Source organism: Monomorium pharaonis, chromosome 4 (genome assembly GCF_013373865.1).
Source record: "Monomorium pharaonis isolate MP-MQ-018 chromosome 4, ASM1337386v2, whole genome shotgun sequence".
Taxonomy (NCBI): domain Eukaryota; kingdom Metazoa; phylum Arthropoda; class Insecta; order Hymenoptera; family Formicidae; genus Monomorium; species Monomorium pharaonis.
This window is the reverse complement of record NC_050470.1, coordinates 22066970-22085778: the sequence shown is the minus strand read 5'-3', so window position 1 is coordinate 22085778 and position 18809 is coordinate 22066970. Positions and strand designations below refer to the sequence as shown.

At 42.8% G+C, this 18809-nt stretch overlaps 1 protein-coding gene and 1 long non-coding RNA gene across 4 annotated transcripts in view; one reads left to right on the top strand and one right to left on the bottom strand.

Moving 5' to 3' along the window:
- The window catches only part of LOC105834890 (serine/threonine-protein phosphatase 4 regulatory subunit 1), a 132055-nt gene that overhangs the window by 32244 nt on the left and 81002 nt on the right, over positions 1-18809 (top strand). The window contains exon 1 of one of the 3 annotated variants that reach the window (XM_028189167.2): positions 15980-16839. The exons of the other annotated variants lie outside the window; for them this stretch is intronic. The gene's annotated coding sequence lies outside the window, so the exon portion shown is untranslated. Of the gene's footprint in view, positions 1-15979; positions 16840-18809 lie in introns of those variants that run through there. 3 annotated transcript variants of the gene reach the window in all.
- On the bottom strand, positions 1119-15561 carry LOC114253948. The gene is made up of 2 exons (XR_004962994.1): positions 15474-15561; positions 1119-5561 (listed from the first exon to the last, which is right to left on the bottom strand). It is a non-coding gene; the product is annotated as an uncharacterized LOC114253948 (long non-coding RNA).

The window sequence follows — 18809 nt, the reverse complement described above, 5'->3', positions numbered from 1 at the left end:
AAGTTAATTATAAATAGTAATTAAAGACATTTTGTTTTCTAAATAAGTTATTTCGATAATTATGAAGAAAGATAATCTCTGCTACAGATTCTATAGAGATAGAGATTCAATTACTTCTAAGTGATTTTCAAAATATAAAAAGGTACATTTTTAAGCTTATCAATATTTAAAAAATATGATTACCACTTGTAGGTGAATGTTAGTTTCAAAATTTCAAAATATTTAAGAGGATAATCTAAAAATATTATTCTCTTTTGATATCGATGATCTCCCCTAACTCCGAAACGAAGGCTTAGGGTGCTCTACGCTCCGGTTACGGCAGTGGCTGCCTGTTTCTCTCCACATCCTCCACACCACCGGCATCGCCGGGAGTAATCCGTGTGCGTTTACGACCCTTGCTGCGCGTACGGCCGTAACAACGTGCATACGTGTCGGTGAGGGGCAGGTGTGTACACTCGGGTAGAAACGAGACTTATTCGTGGGGAGAGAGAAGAGCGATGCAGAGGAAGAGAGAGAGAGAGAGAGAGAGAGAGAGAGAGAGAGAGAGAGAGAGAGAGAGAGAGAGAGAGAGAGAGAGAGAGAGAGAGAGAGAGAGAGAGAGAGAGAGAGAGAGAGAGATGAAGCAGAGAGGGAGAGGAGGAGTAGCGCGTGCCGCCGTCGACCATCCGGAGGCCAGGTGTAGCCTTTATCCATTTTACTCGCGTTTGTTACCCTCGGACCTCTACGATTCCGATGCACCCTCTGGGTCTCGCCGCTTCTGGGGTGCCCTTCGGCCGAGTGTGCGGGGAAAGAGAGAGAGAGAAAGTCGCAGCGATCGACGACCAGCGTTCCTTCGGAACGGTGTGGCTTCGAGATGCGAATTTACACACTGCGCCCTTCGCAAACACGCGCGCGAACGATGCCCCCGTGCCATCCTGCGTTTTCGCTTCTCCCATTTAAATCGTAATGTTTAATTCGTAGTCTATGTAGATTTGTAAGACGATGCGCGACGTGTGCGCGTTCCTCTAGATATATATACGTGCGCTACTGGCTACGATTATGATTTAGTTACGGGGTGACTACGAGAATGAATTCAAGCGACGTAATCGTATCGAGTAATAGAATAGAAAAACTTGTTATAGTTTTAAAAACGTTAAAATATATTTATAATATGAAAATAAATTAAAACACCTGTTGACAAGTAAATACAATAAAATATACAGACAAGAAATGGGAGCTTTAATTAATGAAGAAATGGACAAATAATTGGACGGCATAACTGGACATAAAATGCATAAATCAGAGTTTTTCTTAAGTGGTAGATATGTAATATCGTATAATAACGCGATAATGGCGAAGATTATAGAGCGCCATTCTGTACTTTCATCGGAAGAGATCGCAGGAAATAGACACCATCTAGAGTTTCAAAAATTCACTCCAGCTGTTGTGTCTGGCGCGATCTAATCCTAGAGCAACATGAGAGGGATAATCACACTCCCTTTCGTTGTCCTTGTCGTCGTTTTCCTTGTTCATCCCCCTCTAGCGGCACACGCCCACGCGGAAATGACGCCCGCCCCGGAATAATCTACGTGACCCCCAATAACGATCTCTCGGAAGGGCGGTCTTGCAACGATGTTGCCGATGTTTCCTCTCGATTCCAGCGTACTACTTGTCGAACGCAAATTTTGATTCAAGGATTTACAGCACCTGTGAAAAGGAAAACAAAATCAGTTTTTATTTATCAATATATGCATATCTTTAATTATGCCTTTATTTTTCTATTGTTATTTAATGTTTCTAAATAAACACAATAAGTTAAGATATTGTCCAGTAGAAAAAAAAATTTATTATGCATTGACGGAAAAGGCTTACGAAATATTGCAGTCATAGAACAAGTGTTGCAATTAACGACTTAACGTTAATGAAAGGCTCTGATCTTAAATTTTGCTAGCGATATAAAATAACGATACAAATAAAATATAAAATAATAAAATGGGAAGTAATATGGTGCCACAATATGAATGATTCTATCCAAAGAAAGCGTGCGCGATTCTAGCGCATTTCTTCGCGTTAAGCCGACATCGATGAATTCGCGGTATTTTTCTTTTCAACGCCATCGCGATACTAGGATCAACATCTTTCATCGGTTATCTCGTCGCAAACGTTCCATGGATTGGGACAACGTTAAAGAACTTCTCTTAGAGAGAAATACGACGGTGGCGACGACGACGATGACAATGAAAGCTTTTCGACGTGTATTAAACACGACGGCAACTAAGTGTTTCTCCATAGTGTTCGTTTTCCGCCACCTCTTTCTGCTTTTCTCTCTCGGTCATGGTGACGAAACTCCCAGGCCGTTTCACCCGCCGGCAGGACCAAGGATAAAACAGCCCGACCGAACCTTTTATCAACTATCGATCCCACCATCCTGGGAAACGATGGATTCGAGTACCATTTGAGAACCGCTTTCGGAAATAAAAGAAGTTTGGGAGACTAGGGCGAAAAAAAATTGGGTGGTTATTTTAAGTTAGAGATCTTCTGAAAGGTGCAGCACAAAGAGAAGTGTCAGATCGCTAGGAGGAAAGAAATTTGCACGGTTTATGCTTTCTCGAGGGATCAATCGCTAAATGAAAACTCATATAACGATATACCCGGATAATCCAGACATATAGTATGTTTCAAATTTATTGTATAAAATTTAGCGAGAGACGAATACTTTTAACATTTTTCATTTATAATGTTATAAGTCTATTAATTTATTTTTTCCCTTTGTTTTTCCTTTGTTTTTCCTCGCAGTATGATTGAAGACTGTAATGTATTTTTAGTAGATTTTGTTTGATACTTTCTCAACGAAATTTCTCGCATAATACGAGACGATTCGCTGATCCATTAGCTGATGGGGTTCAACGCCACGGCCGATTCTTCTTCGAAAAAGAACAAAGACGAGATGATTGGTTATCATGTTACGATGCTAGGTTCTCGCGTTAAACCCGGTAACTGAATATATCTCTGCCCAATCGCTGTCAAATGTTCGACAACGATCAAATTTGTCTAACCAGGCGTACAGCTTCTAACGCTCTCTTTCTCTCTTTTATCCTCTCTCTCTCTCTCTCTCTCTCTCTTTTCGTTTCGCCTGTCCGCCGCCAAATAAATTGGTAAAACGGATTTTCAATGCGATTGCAGCTATTACGTCGTGTTCAGAAGATTATATGAATTATATATAAAAAGATAAAAATTGATTTAAGAACTGTAATACTTTTTTAACTTTCGAAATACTTGACAGACATCTGTCATTTATTTTAGGAATTTTACATCAAATTATATTTTTATCTTTTTTAAGCTTTATTTATTAAAGTGTGTATGATAAAGAATATATTTTAGAACAAAATTTATATAGTTTACTTTAAATAAAAAAGAATTTTGATGTCCGTCTGTAAGACCGTTGATCGCATCACTGTGGGGTTACAGTGGTATGAATCAGTCTGTTGCACCCGGAGGAAGACAATCGTGCGGCAGGTTCTTAATTGCCGTTGGCACGGGGAGACTGCGATAGAGAGAGAGAGAGAAAGAGAGAGAGAGAGAGAGAGAGAGGGGGGGGGATAGAAAGAGAGAGGCCAATCGCCGCCGCCGTCATGCACGTTCGCGTTTCTGCACGCGCTACGAAGGAAGAGTCCAGGTGCGAAGTGCGTCCCACCCTCTCCCCCTCGAAGCGTCTAACCACCTTTCGACCGGCACCTCGGTGCGGCGCGATCGGTAGCGGGGTTTTTGGGGAAGAGAGAGAGAGAGAGATCGAAAGGAGAGCTCGGACGCGGCGAAGGGAAGGTGCCCGGGGACAACGGCTCGTTTTAAGGACGCAATGGGCCCCTCCGGTGCCGCGCCGCGTGCCCCGTAGGTCGAGAAACGCGACGCGACGAGACGCGTCGGAGAACGGAGGAAGGAGAGGTGGAGGGAGGGGGCTCTCTCGACAGGGCGGTTTGTGCTGCGGCTGTGCCGCGCGCGCGGTGAGGCAGCTGCAACTGCTCGCGAGATACGCCTTAGATCGTCGTGGCACGAGCCTTCACGGCATGTGTTTCCTTCGCTATCCTTCTCAATCCCTCTATCGTTTCTTCCTCTTACATTTTGCTCCATTCCCTCCCACGTCTCCGTTTATTTTTTCCGTCATCTCCCCCTCTCCCCCCCCCCCTCACACCACACACCGCTGTTGATATTATCTCGAATATGTTTGCATAAATTTTTTATCAAATACAGATTTATGTTATGAAAGAGTAAGACAAAATGGAATATAATTTATTATTATAAGTTTTTGCTTGTTTTTTTTTTTGCGAAAAAAAGTATGTTGTTATAAAAGCTCAAAAATTCCTAAAGAAATGTTTTCAATGAATTACCAATGGAATATCTAATTGACTGTTATAACACGTGTAATTTGATCATATCGTAACTGCTAAATGAGCTGGAGTCTTACATGTGACTATCTACTCAGAAATAATTTAATTATATCTTTACGAGATAATAATAACAAATTAATGCAAATTTTGCATTTAGAACGATAATATAAGTTGTCGATGAGAAAGATGAATTCTTCATTATGAAAATTATATGTTTGAATTAGTCCATTAAATGAATTCTATTTATTTTTTATTGTATCCATCTATTTTATTGCATCTTTCTCTTTTAATGCTTTCATTATTCAATGTGTCATCAATCCCATTTTGTATGGGATTCGTATCGGACACTGATAATTGTATGTTACATATTTTATTACTTCCAAGATAGCTCTTAAATATAATGATTGTGGAATAGCTTTCTCTCTGAACAAAAAATATCATTTTAATGTTTCTTTTACAAATAATCGGATGGATATACGTCTTTTCGAAAACACCTTGTATGTCATCGCATTTATCGATGTTGATCATACAATTATCGCTGTGCATAACTAATGCTCCTTATTTATAACGATGAGATCGATGTGTCCATCCGAGAGCTGGCATTTTGCTTCGCGCGTGATAAAACTCGAATGAATTTTGCGATATCGAGTCAATCTATCAATCTGTCATACTTGATTACATATGGAACAATTTTACAACAATCGCAAAAAATGTGAGCGTTTTATCAATTAAACTTTAAAGATACAAAAATAGCAACGTCACACACATTTAGTCAGTCCAACTTTAATAGAATTTAATTGGAAGTTTAATTAGATATATTTAACGTTGAAGAAAAATTATAACAGTGACTCGGTAAATGATTTCTCGTATAATCGCGCACATCTCGACCGAAGTATTTTATCTAGTTCTGTTTAAAATTGGGAGTTTATTCCTCTTTTTACGGACATCAAACCGGGAAAATGAATGCACTTTTCTCAAGTCCCGCACGAGCGCGTCACGATAAGGGGGAGAGGGGGAGAAAAAAAGAAATCGGGCCGAGTTACCTTCCTCTCCTGCTCCCTACTCCCCTACACCTCGCGGTAGCATCTGCTGCGATGAAGTGATTTCTTAGTGCCGTGCACCTTTTTCCTCCCTCTTCCTCCTCCCTTTTCCGCGTAGCAGCGCGTGCATCGCTTCAGGGTGCTGGCCTGATGGGCTCTATGGGTGGAACCGAGAAATTTAGATTAGGTGTAGGTAGCCAGGTTGCACGTACGCCACCGGTACACCTACTTTCTTACTCTTACCATCTTGCTGCACGACTCTCTCTCTCTCTCTCTCTCTCTCTCTCTCTCTCTCTCTCTCTCTCTCTCTCTCTCTCTCTCTCTCTCTCTCTCTCTCTCTCTCTCTCTCTCTCTCTCTCTTTCTCTCTCTCCGGCCCTCTGTCTGTGGCGCTCTCGATTTTTCATCGAGGCGTTCTCTTTTCTATCTACCGCTGTTTATCTCTCTCTTTTTCGGTGAGGAAATTGAAGGAGCAGCCACTCTCGAGCAGCTTCCATCACGCGCGCGCGTACAAACGGCATTGACAGGAACCTGGGTTACCATCGTTCGTATCGCAGCTGACACACGCGCCACGTGGTTATCCAGCAGGCATCATGCGTCGTATGTCTGTACACGGAGTATATAGATTCACTCCCCGCACTCTTCCTCTAGTTTATGGATTATCTTCCAATAATTTGGAGCTTATTTTGCCTTCGCAAAAATTTCATTAAATCGCAACATTATGCTCCAATACGAATTTAGCAATAATCTTTATTGTAATAACAATCCTCGGTAGAATAATACTGTATTTTAACTTTATTTATATCTCTGTAGGAAATGAGCATTTGATCGTATATTTTTCAGAACCATTTTCTTCTCTAATTATGAAAATATATCCCTACAGTCTCTTGGAAAATTTTCTTTAAACCAGATTCGAATCTGTAGATCAGTATAACAATAATTATGCTCTTGTGATTATTCGTAAGCATGCTGAAAGTTGTCTACATATTTATACATATTTAAATATAATGTATGTATTGCGTTAAAATGATCGTTGATTTTCATGGGGGTTGCTAGCGCGTGTCCGATAAATATTTTTGATGGCCCGTTTCGAGCACGCGTTTATGCGAGTGCCACGAGTTCGGGAGTGCGAGAAGGAATCTCTCTCGAACGGAGGGCTCGATCCTCGAAGACGCCAGGCGTAAGGGTCGATGGTTATCTGACTTCCTGTCCGTTCGTACGCCCTACGTGCTTTCGCGGTCGAGCGAAAGAGAGCGAGAAGCGGGCCCGAAAAGAGGAAGAGGCAAACGAGTAAGAGCAATAAAAGCCCGGCCAAATAAATACAAAAGATAATCGACACCGCGCAGACAGTCGTGCGAGCACCGGAGGCTCATCCCCCATCCACGTTGCTCTTTTTTACTTTTTCCGTCCGACTGGCATCTGTCGGTTCTGCTAAGTCTCCGGCGAAGCAAGAAACGCATATTGCCGCCAAAAGCCGCAGCGCAACAGGAAAACAAGCCTCTCGTTTTGCCACCGGCGCGTTTATTTGGTGTACTACGGTAAATCGGCGAGATTGCGAGGAAGATTCTATAAATGACGCGCACGAATTTTATTTCGCAATAAAATACAACTCGGTTAGATAATAAATTTTTTTTTCCCCCAAATATCCTTGTGAGTAATTAATATTTTTGTTCTTGTTATATTAGAGACACCGTTCTTAAATAAGTTTCTCTGTCGCTCCGACGCTCAAAGAACTCGCCGTCGAATTTCAGCAGGATCGTTAAGTCGCGTGGCCGTTCGATGCGTAGCGCGTTTACATTTTTTACGTATTGCCACTTATTATGCCTGGGCCGAACGAAAGTGCCGAAGTATCTTAGTCGACGGCTCTGAAGTAAAAAAGGAAGAGACCGAATGGAAAAAAAAAAAGATTACCGCGACGAGGAAGAGTGAGATGGGGCGAGGGGTTGTGGAGTTCGGGCACGTGACCGGAAGGCGGGGGGCAAAACGGCGCACGCGCCATCGTCCTCCACCTGGCGCATCACCTGCTGCCCCCTGCTTAAGCCTCCCTGTCTCCATCTTCCTCCTCTCTGTCTCCGTTCTCCTACTCCTCCGCGTCTATCCTCGTTCTCTCTGGGCCTCTCACTTCATCACCTTCGACTCCGGCCAACCCTTCGGCGTGCTGGGCTTTCTTCGCGAGCCATCCCGCTTCTCTCTCTCTCTCCCTCCCCCCTTTCCCCTAGTTGGCGGACAATATTAAGTAACTGATGCAATGTACTCTCGCACATTGCGTTTAATTATGATGCATATTTTCATCGACACTCAAACATTTAGTACTCTTCAAATTATACTTTAAAATCTAGGTATTGCTCTGAAGATGCAATTTGAATATTAATCTGCCGACAGATAGTTTTGTAGAATTAGTAGTAATTGTAATTAAAGTTATAATAATTACATTTGTCAACAAATTTTTATTTTTATCAAAATAAACTTTTAATTCTCTGACGATCTGCAAATGTAATATAAACAAGAAAAAAAATCTATAAAATTATTAAATTTTTTTCCAAATCGCGATATCTTCTTACCACAAGTTATATAAATTTCTTGGTAAGAGTACGCGAGACTAAACTAAACTAGATCGCTTCCCCTCATTTCGATGGGATCTCGAAAGGCAGGGGACGTTAAATTAGTCGCGAGACACCAATTTTTCTACCTAACACGTAATTAGCCACCACGTTATACGAAGATGACTGAACTTCTTGTAGGACGATGACGGTGACTCATAATGAAGATGATGGTGAACGTTGTGCAATTATTGAGTGAGTCAGGACGCGCGTTGAGGGAAGCATGACAGCGCCAGGTGACAGATGCACGAGCGCCTTCGGATGCTTTCCTGTATACTTACAGGGTATCCTTAATGAGCGAATCCATCCGTAACACACGCAGCATGGAACGATAATGGGGAAAAAATTTCGACCGATATTTAATCAAACGGTGTCATTATAGCGGTGGAAGGAGTTTTCGATACCTATCCATCTTGGATTATGAGGGAATGTATACGCGCCTCGTTTTTCTTACGTTCGTGCACGTTATTTTTCATCAATCACATCGCGCCGATTCGATAAAGCGGACTTGTGAGATGTGATAGATTGTCAAATCCTTTCTAGATTTTCTTATACATATTTTCTCGATCGCTGCCACATCCCTGATTACTAATCGGCCTTATTGTAAACGGAACAAATCTGCAAAAACTATTGATATATATTTGCAATTAATCCGCATAATTTGAAATGGACGGCGTTAAGGATTCTTAATTTTCAATGTATTTGGCTTTATTTACTCTGAAAGGTAGGGGAAAGCGAGGCTCGATCTTAATCTAGCATCGATCCAGATGCTATAATACATCAGGGCGCGATCACGTGATGATGTCGAAGATTGTGAAATTATCGAAAAGAGATCGGAGGATGCTGGTTTATCGGACAATGACACGAGATCATTGTCCTGATCGCGACAAGCTGGCACGCCGGCTGCGACGTCGATGCCAAAGATGCCTCCTGCCAAATCGGTCTTCCGCAAATGCGGCCGGCAATGTTGAAAAGAAAATCCTTACGAATAGCTAGTGACATTAATAATGGATGAGTGATTCTTTTGTGTCCCCCCCCCCCCGCACGAGTATTATTTATTTTCCAACCAATCAAGATTCAACGTAAATTTTTTTTAATCGAAGGACTGCAAACTCAGGCGTGAAATTTTAATTTTATTATAATTTCGATGTCGATTCTTTCTTACATAACTAACGTCGATTTTCTATTCTCTTTTTGTTGCAGGTAAGTCTTCAGAAGTAAAAAGATTTTTGGCTTTTTTTGGGGTGCGCGATTTCATCGTTTGAAAAATGTGAGTAATGGTTTATTAAAAAAAATCTCGTTCCTATGTCGAATTCGCTTGGCGGCCTATAAATGACAATCTCGACACGGTTATTCACTGACGTTGAAAGTGAATGCGTTGGTCGCGGTTTGTACGTGGGAGTTCGTGTTATTTGGGTCGCATCGACTGCTCTCTCTTTCTTTCCTTTCCTTCCTGCTCCGCCACCGTATAGACGCAGGACGTAGTATATTACTCTTACCTCAGTCACTCTTCCTTTTTCTATTTATCGTCCCTTTATTTCTTTCTTTTCCTTTTCTGTTTCTTTTGTTTTCATTAAATATTCGTTCATATATTTGTCGTTCAAATAAAATTACTAATTAAAAAGACATTGATTAGTAATGGATATAAAAGTACACAGTAAAAAAAATTTGTATTTTTAACAGATGTCGGCTGTTTCGAACGATCCACAGAAATTTTTTTGTTAATTTAACATATTAAGCATATGTTAAATAGCAACATAAATATTATGTTATATTTTAACATGAAAATAAATATAAATTTTATAATTTGACATAATTTTTATGGAACAATTTTATGAGAAAATTATGTCACAGTAACACATGTAACATATTACTTTAACACTATTTTATGATATTAATGTAACATACATAATATTACGAGATCACGTCGAGAAATAACTGTCGTTCTTATATTATGGAATAAACTCAACAGTTTTTTTTATCAATTTTTAACAGATAAATTCTGTCACTAATAATAAGGGATATATTTATTGTGTAAAATAAAAAATACGCGTGCACATTGTACTATTTTTACACTTTTTTTTAGTAATTTTAATAACTTAACACTTTACTTGAATTAACGCAACAATAATATGTTAAAGTAACGAGCAAATGTGTTAAATTTTAACATAAAAATTTTAACAAGGACCGATTTTAACGTAAATACAAAATCTTTTTTACTGTGTGGGAGATAAAATTATTTTAGTATGTCTTTTTAAAAATAACGTTACAATGCATCAATCGAACCGTGCTTATACGTCGCTATTGGTGTCAGGATATCAAAGGAAAGAGTATTGACAATTTTTTATCAAGTGTCGACGACCATCACTGGTTCGCAAGTTTCTTCGTGCGGTAAGGTCACGCGTACCGGTTGGTCGAGCTTGAATCGTCGCCGTTGTCGCCCGTTGTGAATGAATTCGTTATCTGAGAAAACGGTCGCGACCCGCCTGGCGATGCTGTGAACCGTGCCGTGTAGGGTCAGCCGCGTCACGAGGCACGAAACGCAACGGTGGAGAAGCAGGCCGAACGCTTGAAATTACGCTACAGATATGCTCGTACGGTTTCGATAACTTCTCGTACACTTCTGTAACCGGCGGTCACGCTATTAACCATGCACAATTACATATCTAAAATTCTAATTGTACAGCTACACGTGTTCAAGGTACACGTTACCAAATAACAGATTTTCCTGAAGTTCCAAAACCATTTTTCACAGTTTAAAGATTTTTTAAAATGTTGTCATTAACGTTAACGTTCTCATTTCACGATTTAATAATTCATTTTTAATTAAATTATTATTATTTGTCGTATTTCGACATTTTCCATGGTCCAACAATCTACTTTTCATTCAACTACTGACATTTTACCGTGGTATTTACTGTGTTAAAATAAAAAGTGTGGAAAATGGTCACATTTATTTTTATATATTAAATAAATTAATTTCACTAATTTATTAATCTAAAGACTATGAAAAACTGTTAGAAAGGCGATTACTTCAAACTCAGTATACAGCGGAGCTCTATTCGTTTCGGAGGAATCGGCGAGTCTATCGAGATCTTTCGCGAGATTACGAGTGTCGCGTTTGTAACGTGCACGCACAATATTGCTGCGTTAAGAGTACGCAGTCCCCAACAGGAGCGTGCGATTCAATGTCGCCCGAAGCAGTCAACAAAATAATGTATAATTGCTAAAAATACTGTCTCCCTTTTCGCCCAGCCGTCGTTGTCATCCTCCATCGTACAAGCCCGTTCATGACTTTGCGTCCGTCTCCTCCCTCTCACCTCTCTCCGCACTTTGCGTCACCAACAAAGCAAATATATACCGAACCGTACAGTCGATTACGACAAACGCGTTCGAAAGCTGTGTCTATAAAAATAACTTCTTATCCACAAAAGTAATTTTGTTTGAAGTTTTTTTTTCTGGTGATTCGGCACTGCTGAAAATGATCGGGACTTACGGATGTTTTGAAGCTAAATTGAATTCTCCAGATAATTCGAAGGAGGAAAAGAGGCTATCTCGAATTACGCGGCTGTATAAAAAAGAATTTATCGTATGTTTCTGGCAGTGTTATTGTTTTAGTTTTTGAAGCTTTCTTAACTGGACAATTCTTTTGAGTAGATATACATAATTGCACATTTTGAAGCAACTGTTATTTTTCTCTTTTATACCCAGAAAAAAAGTAATGTAGCCAATAACATATGTAATTGAGGACTGCCAACTACATAAAATACTCAATACAATAATATTTACTGTTAATGCAAGTACAATGTTGATACTGCAATAGCATATATTATTGTATTGAGTATATCTTATTGGATATATTGCATTTTTTTCAGTGTACACGTATCACCATATTTTATATTTCCTACTAATAACGTACGGCAATCATTATTGCTAAAGTGACAGTTATCGATAATCCAAAGTTCTTTTCTTGCGAAAACCAAATAATCAAGCTGCCATCGTACGACGGCAATTGCAATTAACGTCATCTGCAACGATGCTGTCATAAAATGGCATCGAATCGTTAACGCGTAGGTAGGTTTGACGTTATCGCGCGATTCATTCGCGTCACGAAAGTATGTATGTACTTCGTAGATAAGGGGAATTATTCGTGGTTTGCGCCGGCCGCGACATTACTACAACACCACTCGCGAGTACGCGTCTTGGATTGACCTGCAAAATGTAGTGCGCATTTAATTGCAAAATAGTCAATGAGATGCGGGATCAAATTAGATTTAGTCCACGAGCCTTGCTTAAATATGCCAAAATTGATAACATTGTTATCATACTCGTAAAATATTCTGCTAATGTTATAAACAGATTATTCGTTAAGCGACCTAAATTTGGATAAGGCATGTTATCATCCACCATTATATAATTATTTAGATCGTGTACTCTGTCCGGAGGTCTTAAACGGACTTGATCTGGAGTTTCAGTTACGCTTCATTCAATATACTAATCGCGTCTCATTCATTCAGCCGTGCGTAAGATAAAATTGTTTAATTTTTCTGCTGGTCATCCGCTATAGTCATCCAATAGTAATTCAATCGGGTTACTCCGTTCGTACGCGAGAGGTTTCTTGAATCACTCGAAATACTTGGAAACGTTTGCACCATTTACCTATTTATCACCCGCAATCTTGCGACATTGTATCGCGCGTGTAGATCGACTCATTCTTTCGTAACGTGGCGTTACTATATATTTGCGTGATATTACTATTTTCAAGTTCGGCGAAGCTAAGATTACGAGTCACTCGAGCGAGATTTTAAGAAAATTGGTGATTCACTTGGAGTGAGTAACTACAAAACCAGTTTTTTTAAGACCGTACGAAATTATCCTTTTCATTCACGACGATCTCGTTAATGTATTCTTAGGAATTCCGGTTTTTGTTCCTTCCTCTCATGCCAAAACCATGAAAATATTTCTAAGAAAAGTCGATGACGTCAGGAAGTAAAAATAATTGCATTGAAAAAGATATGTTTTCTGTTGTTCCGTGACGAATTTACTTTAGATCGCTAATCGTTTCGAATTGCTAATTCCTCCGATAATGTTTTTTTCTGAAAAATGTGCGCGTAGCAAAAATTCCGAGGAATATATAAAAAATGAATATTATTGGTCACGAATAAAAATAAAAACGCGCTATCAAACGAATTCAAAGAATTTTTTGTTTAATCAGCGTATACGTATCGCAGTCACGATTGTGCATTGTAATATGTTGTTGCAACAACGCGGATTGTTGCAACACAAACGTAATACATATAAAAACGTAACAGACGGAAAAACAAAAGTAAAGTACAATGAATTTTTTTTTAAGCCGGAGAATAGCATTAGATATTTAAATCTTTTTGTCAGGTAAAACTTTTTACGAGAATTGAATGGCGATTATTTATTTCATTAAAATACGATAATAACTTGTAATTAAAAAAGATTTATATAACGTTTGATTAACAATAAGTACACGAGGCAAATATATTCTCTAAAACATAAAAAGAATAATGTTGGCTGTTGCTCCAGTCATAGCAATCGGGCTATTCGCGGTTACGTTTTTCCTTCATTCCTCGCATTTTACTCATCGCAAAGAACTTAACTGCAAATCCTGAATTGCATCGATGAGGCTCGTTAAAAAGTCAAATTGTCGAGAATCGTTCCAGTCGCCACGACGACGCGTGACGTCTGTCGACGCGAGCGGGCCGCAAACGAGCGTACGTCACGAGTCACGTTACCTACCTACGTAGAAGCCACGAGCACTTTGCCACAGCCGAGGTCGTTCATCGAGAACAATAATAACTAGAGGCATCAGCGAGGAAACGAATATCTCTGTACGGTCGTCCGGACGTCGTCAACGACGAGTGTCCCGAAAACGTCCGACGGACGTCATCGCGACACATCGTCGAAATTCCACGGGGATGATTCTAGGACGCCTACGCGTCTGCCGTGGGGTGTACGGTTTGCCATTTTAATCGTAAACTTGGCACGAAGGCAAATCCTTACAAATGTCATCCACGAGAGATCTATCCGGGAAAATTCACGGATACTAACAAAACATTCGAAATTGTAGAGCCTTGAGGATCAAGGGATTTAGAGTGATGTCGAGAAATATTGCAACGTGAAAGAAATTTGACTTTATTAATGTAACGAAGTAGAATGTTTAACATATTATTAATATTAATATTAACATTGAGGTGTAAAAATATGATGCATTAAAAAAAATGTTGAAAATATTTTAAGGATATACTTTGCCCTAAAATTGCATTTCAACTGTCTAATTTAATCAGTAAAAAATACCAGAGAAATTACAAAGCATATATTTTCGAGCGTACGTCCGAATAAGCGTAGATACTTTCGGCAACGAAATCGTCAATAGCCAGCCCTAATTGAAAGCCTTCAGCGAGGTGAAAAGAGTCGAACGTTTCGCTCTAATCGAATCGATTCTCGCAAACGGTAACTGCCGCGTGTCGTCAACCACGTGACCGCATATAGGCCATCGAAACATTCAAGGTCTTTCATCGGCAATAACCCGCGATAATTCCGCGCAACAAATGGTCGGAACTTCCCACAGCAATAATGCGCTATAATTTCGAGTTATCCAATTTTTCAATTACATTAATTAAAACATCAATTATAATTGAGCGTCAGTGCCAATGCCAATTTGGATTTTGGAAGATGATTATTTAAGCGGATTTCGATTAGTATTGAAACAATTTCTGATCGCGCAAAAAGTTTCGCGCTCGTTTTTTTTTTTTTTTGTTTGTGTTGAAAAAGAGGAAAAGAGCATCTTCATATCGAAAGCTTTTCCCTTCGGGGCGATTGACAGGCGTGACAGCTTCGGAGAGGAAGTGCGAGGAAATTTATGAAGGCTCCGCGTGCACGAAGTTTCAAGCATACGGTAGATATAGTTGCGATATATTAAAGCTTCCGAAAAGAAATGCTGATGTATTCCTTTTCTTCGCCCGACTCTATCTATAAAGACACGACTGTAACCGCGCGTATTTACGCATATCTTTGAGAAGCGAAGGCCCATACGCGGGATACAGAAATTTTTCTATATTCTCTGATCGCTGATACCGCATTCCTTTATTTATAGGGAGTAAGGATGGGCGCGAGAACAGGGGGAAGGGGTGGACGACTGCATTTTACGATATCTTCGTTGATGAAAATTTCGTTTACTACGAAGACTGTTTTCACTCGTTCGGAACTCGTCGTCGCTTTATCGTCTTCGTCTTCCTCTGCATCGTAGTCGTAGTCGTCGTCGTCGTCGTCGTCACGTTGTCGTCGTATTACGCCGTACCCGCTCTCCACCCTACCCGCGGCAGTTCGCAGACACGCACGAGCATCGGTTACGTGCCCACCACGGCCGCTTTTATCGCAGCACGCATACGCGTACACAGCGCACGCACGCACGCATAATGCACACATATATGTACGCACTTACACGTGTATACCGCGTCTCGCGCGTCGGCCCCGGTACAGCGCCACCCCGAATACCGGATGTGACGACACTCGCGCACTTGGCCCGACGCACTCTCGAGATGTCTCCCCTGTCCCCTCCGCTACCCCCTCCCCTTTTCGCGTTTCTCGCTCGGTCGGAGCGGCGCGCTCCAAGAACGCACTTTCCCTCCCCCCTCCCCCCCTCTCTCTATATATATCTTTCTCTCTCTTTCTCGCCGTTTCCTTGAGCGGCCCACCGTCGTCGGCCCGCTATTTACTCTCGTAGTTCTGGCGATGGCCAGTCGCGGCGTTCCCGGCACGCTTGCGTCGCATCTCCTCGCTCGCGCGCGCGCGCGCGCGCGCGGCATGGCGCGGCACGGCGGCGTTCGCTCGCTCGCTCTCGCGGCACAGTCCCACGCGGTTTCTCGCGTGTGTCTACTAACATTCTCGCCGCCGCGTTACGTACGTACATAAATACGCGTACCGCGTCGTCGCAGTCGCGCGCGCGCGCACGCACGCACGCCTTCTTCACCTCTCCTCTTTCTTTCCTTCAACGTTTCACATTTATCTCGCGCAGGTTCGCAACGTGATTCCACGAATGCAATGATAATACAACAACGACGACGGCGGAGATGACGGTGTCGAGTCATTCGTTTCGAGCGCCGAGGATAGATGATGTGTATACACACGCGGCGGGAGAAAGAGAGAGAAAACGAGATACGTACTCGCGCGGCCATTTTAACCGCGCGGTGCGCTAAGCCGGGCCACCCAGTATGCGATACGAGAGAGGCCACGACGGCTGTGTGCGTGCCAGCGCCACCGCTGCCGCCGTCGTCGTCGTCGTCGTCGTCGTCGTCGCCGTCGCCGCCGTCATCGTTGTCGTCGTTACCGCTGGGCCGTTCCTTAGTTCAGTCTCGACACGAATTGCGTCTGTCGGCCGTGCGCCTCGCTTCTGCGCACGCGAGTTTCGCAGTCGCGTGTCGCGCATTCAGTAGCAGCGGCGTCGTTTTGCGTCTCCTCGCTCTACGATCGCTCGTCGTGAAATAAGTGAAAACACACTCGGCGACGCGGGCAAGTCACGCGACATGGACCGACCGACGCGTTCCGTCGACATCCGCTCGTTTCGCGGTAGGAGACTCCGCTGCGGCAATCGCTTTCGGGTATTACTCCGATTTCGCGATGCGATGCGTCGCGCGCGAACGCGAGAGAGAGAGAGGAGAAGGACACGTGCCGCGCGTGAAAAAAAGAGATGCCAATCGCGGCGGAGTGACCGCATCGGAGTGACGCGCGATGACGCGCGTGACAGAGGATCGCCGTTGTCCGGGAGAACGGGAAACCGGAGGAGCCGGAGGACACCGGAGAAGATAGAGGTGAGCGGAAGGAAGGGGCGTAAGCCTATCCGAATCCGATTAACACGGTGGAGAAGGAACGAGAGAAAAACAGAAAGCAAGAGAGAGAGAGAGAGAGAGAGAGAGAGAAATAGATGCTCGCCCGCGCCTTTCGCAACGCGGATTCAAACGCGACGCAATTCCGTCGGATCGCTCGCGACGCGAGCGCGGCGAAGGAGCGCGAAAGCGAACGTTCGCGGACTGCGAAGTTTTCCGCGCGACGTAGAGAGCGACCGCGTGACACGGAATCTGCGCAGTACGTACACCGCGGATTCGCAAGCGCCGACGTCGTCGGCGGCGCCGCTCGTGCTCTCCTCTCTCCCTCTCTTTCGCTTTCTCTCTTTCTCTCTTTCTCTCTCCCCGAGGCTTCGACGATAGGAGCGTCGTCGACGAGGAAAGGTACCTCCGTCGATCTCTCCTGCTCCAACTCGGAACGGAAACAGCGAGCTCGAATTGTTCGGCGCCTAAATCCGTCCGTTTCAGTTCGCGCTCTGTGACTGCTGCGAGTAAAGCTCAAAACGCTAATGAGCAAAATATGTATATATGCTTTCTCCTGAATTTTTAAGGGAGAGACGAGAGAGAAATTGCGAGAAAACGGAGCGGGAGGGTCGACGGTATTTTAATTGTGTTCTAAATGGAATTTGATTCCTGATTTTCTTTTAAAGGTCAAAATCGCCCAAACAAATTAGAAAAATTATATAAAAAAAACTAATCAATTTCGAAATATCCTGGTATTCCCCGTTTAATTGCTGTTACGGTAACTGGATCACATTTTTTCACCCTCCCTCTCGAATGCGATCGAAAATATATTTGACGTGTAAAGAGCGACGGTTTTAAATACGTCTGACCTCTGGCATTTCGCCGTTTAAATTGTAATCCGGTGTTCCAGTCCACGAGGAGTATATTTTTATCAAAAACCGACTCCAAATTGCTCGTAAAATGTTATCCGCTTTCCTCCCATAGAGGATCACGGTCCGCTTTTTTTCCGTCCCGCAGGATTTTTTTTCCCCTTCATTCAGAGACATTCCCGATCCACTTTCCCGTCACCCGACGACGCGATCGACAACCCCGACTCCTCGATATTTAATACAAACTCTGCTGAATGATTCCAGAGAGAGAGAGAGAGAGAGAGAGAGAGTCCCAGGTATCCCTCGCGTTCCCCGAACCGCCCTCCCGTTTTCATCCGCGCCCACGGTGCCCCCTAGCCTTCGAACGACGTGGATGAAGCTTACGTAATGCCCGACCGATAAGGCGAATAATGATAAGCGACGTAGTCATAGCTTAGTCTCCGTCTTCATCTCCGTCGTCGTTTTGGAGCGCGCGGTGATTCCGCGCGGGCCAGCGGCGCCTCTCTATTTTCGAACACGCGAGTCACACGCTACATTGTCGTCCACCACCACCACCACCACCACCACCACTATCACCACCACCACCACCACCACCACCACTACCACCACCACCACCGCCGCGACGCGACGCGACGCTACACGTCTGAAAATCGCCGCCGGACCGATAGAAATGTCACGAGGTAACGAGTCAGCCGACCACGCGGTCGAACGCGCCTCTCGATCAGCCATGAAAACGGGAGGTCGCCATTATTCGCGCGATGTTTACGAATAAATCGAGACCGTTTATCCGGACGATAAACGAGCGAATGTTTGCGAGACATCGCAAAGCCGTTTAAAAAAAAAAAACGTTCTAAATTTCCGAGAACATTCGGATTCCTTGTACGTACCGATTCTCTGTGCACCGCGTAGGTAGAGCGACGTCTTTTCGTACACGCTCTTTGTCCTTTCTCCTTTGAAGTGTGTAAACACTCCCGTCTCGTTTTAGCGCGACAATGCGTAAATTGTCGAGCGGGGTTTCAGTTTAAATTAAATGGGAAATAATTTCGTTTATATATTGCAAAAGGTAGTTCAAGGAAGGCCAGGTAAAGGATTAGAAATTAATAC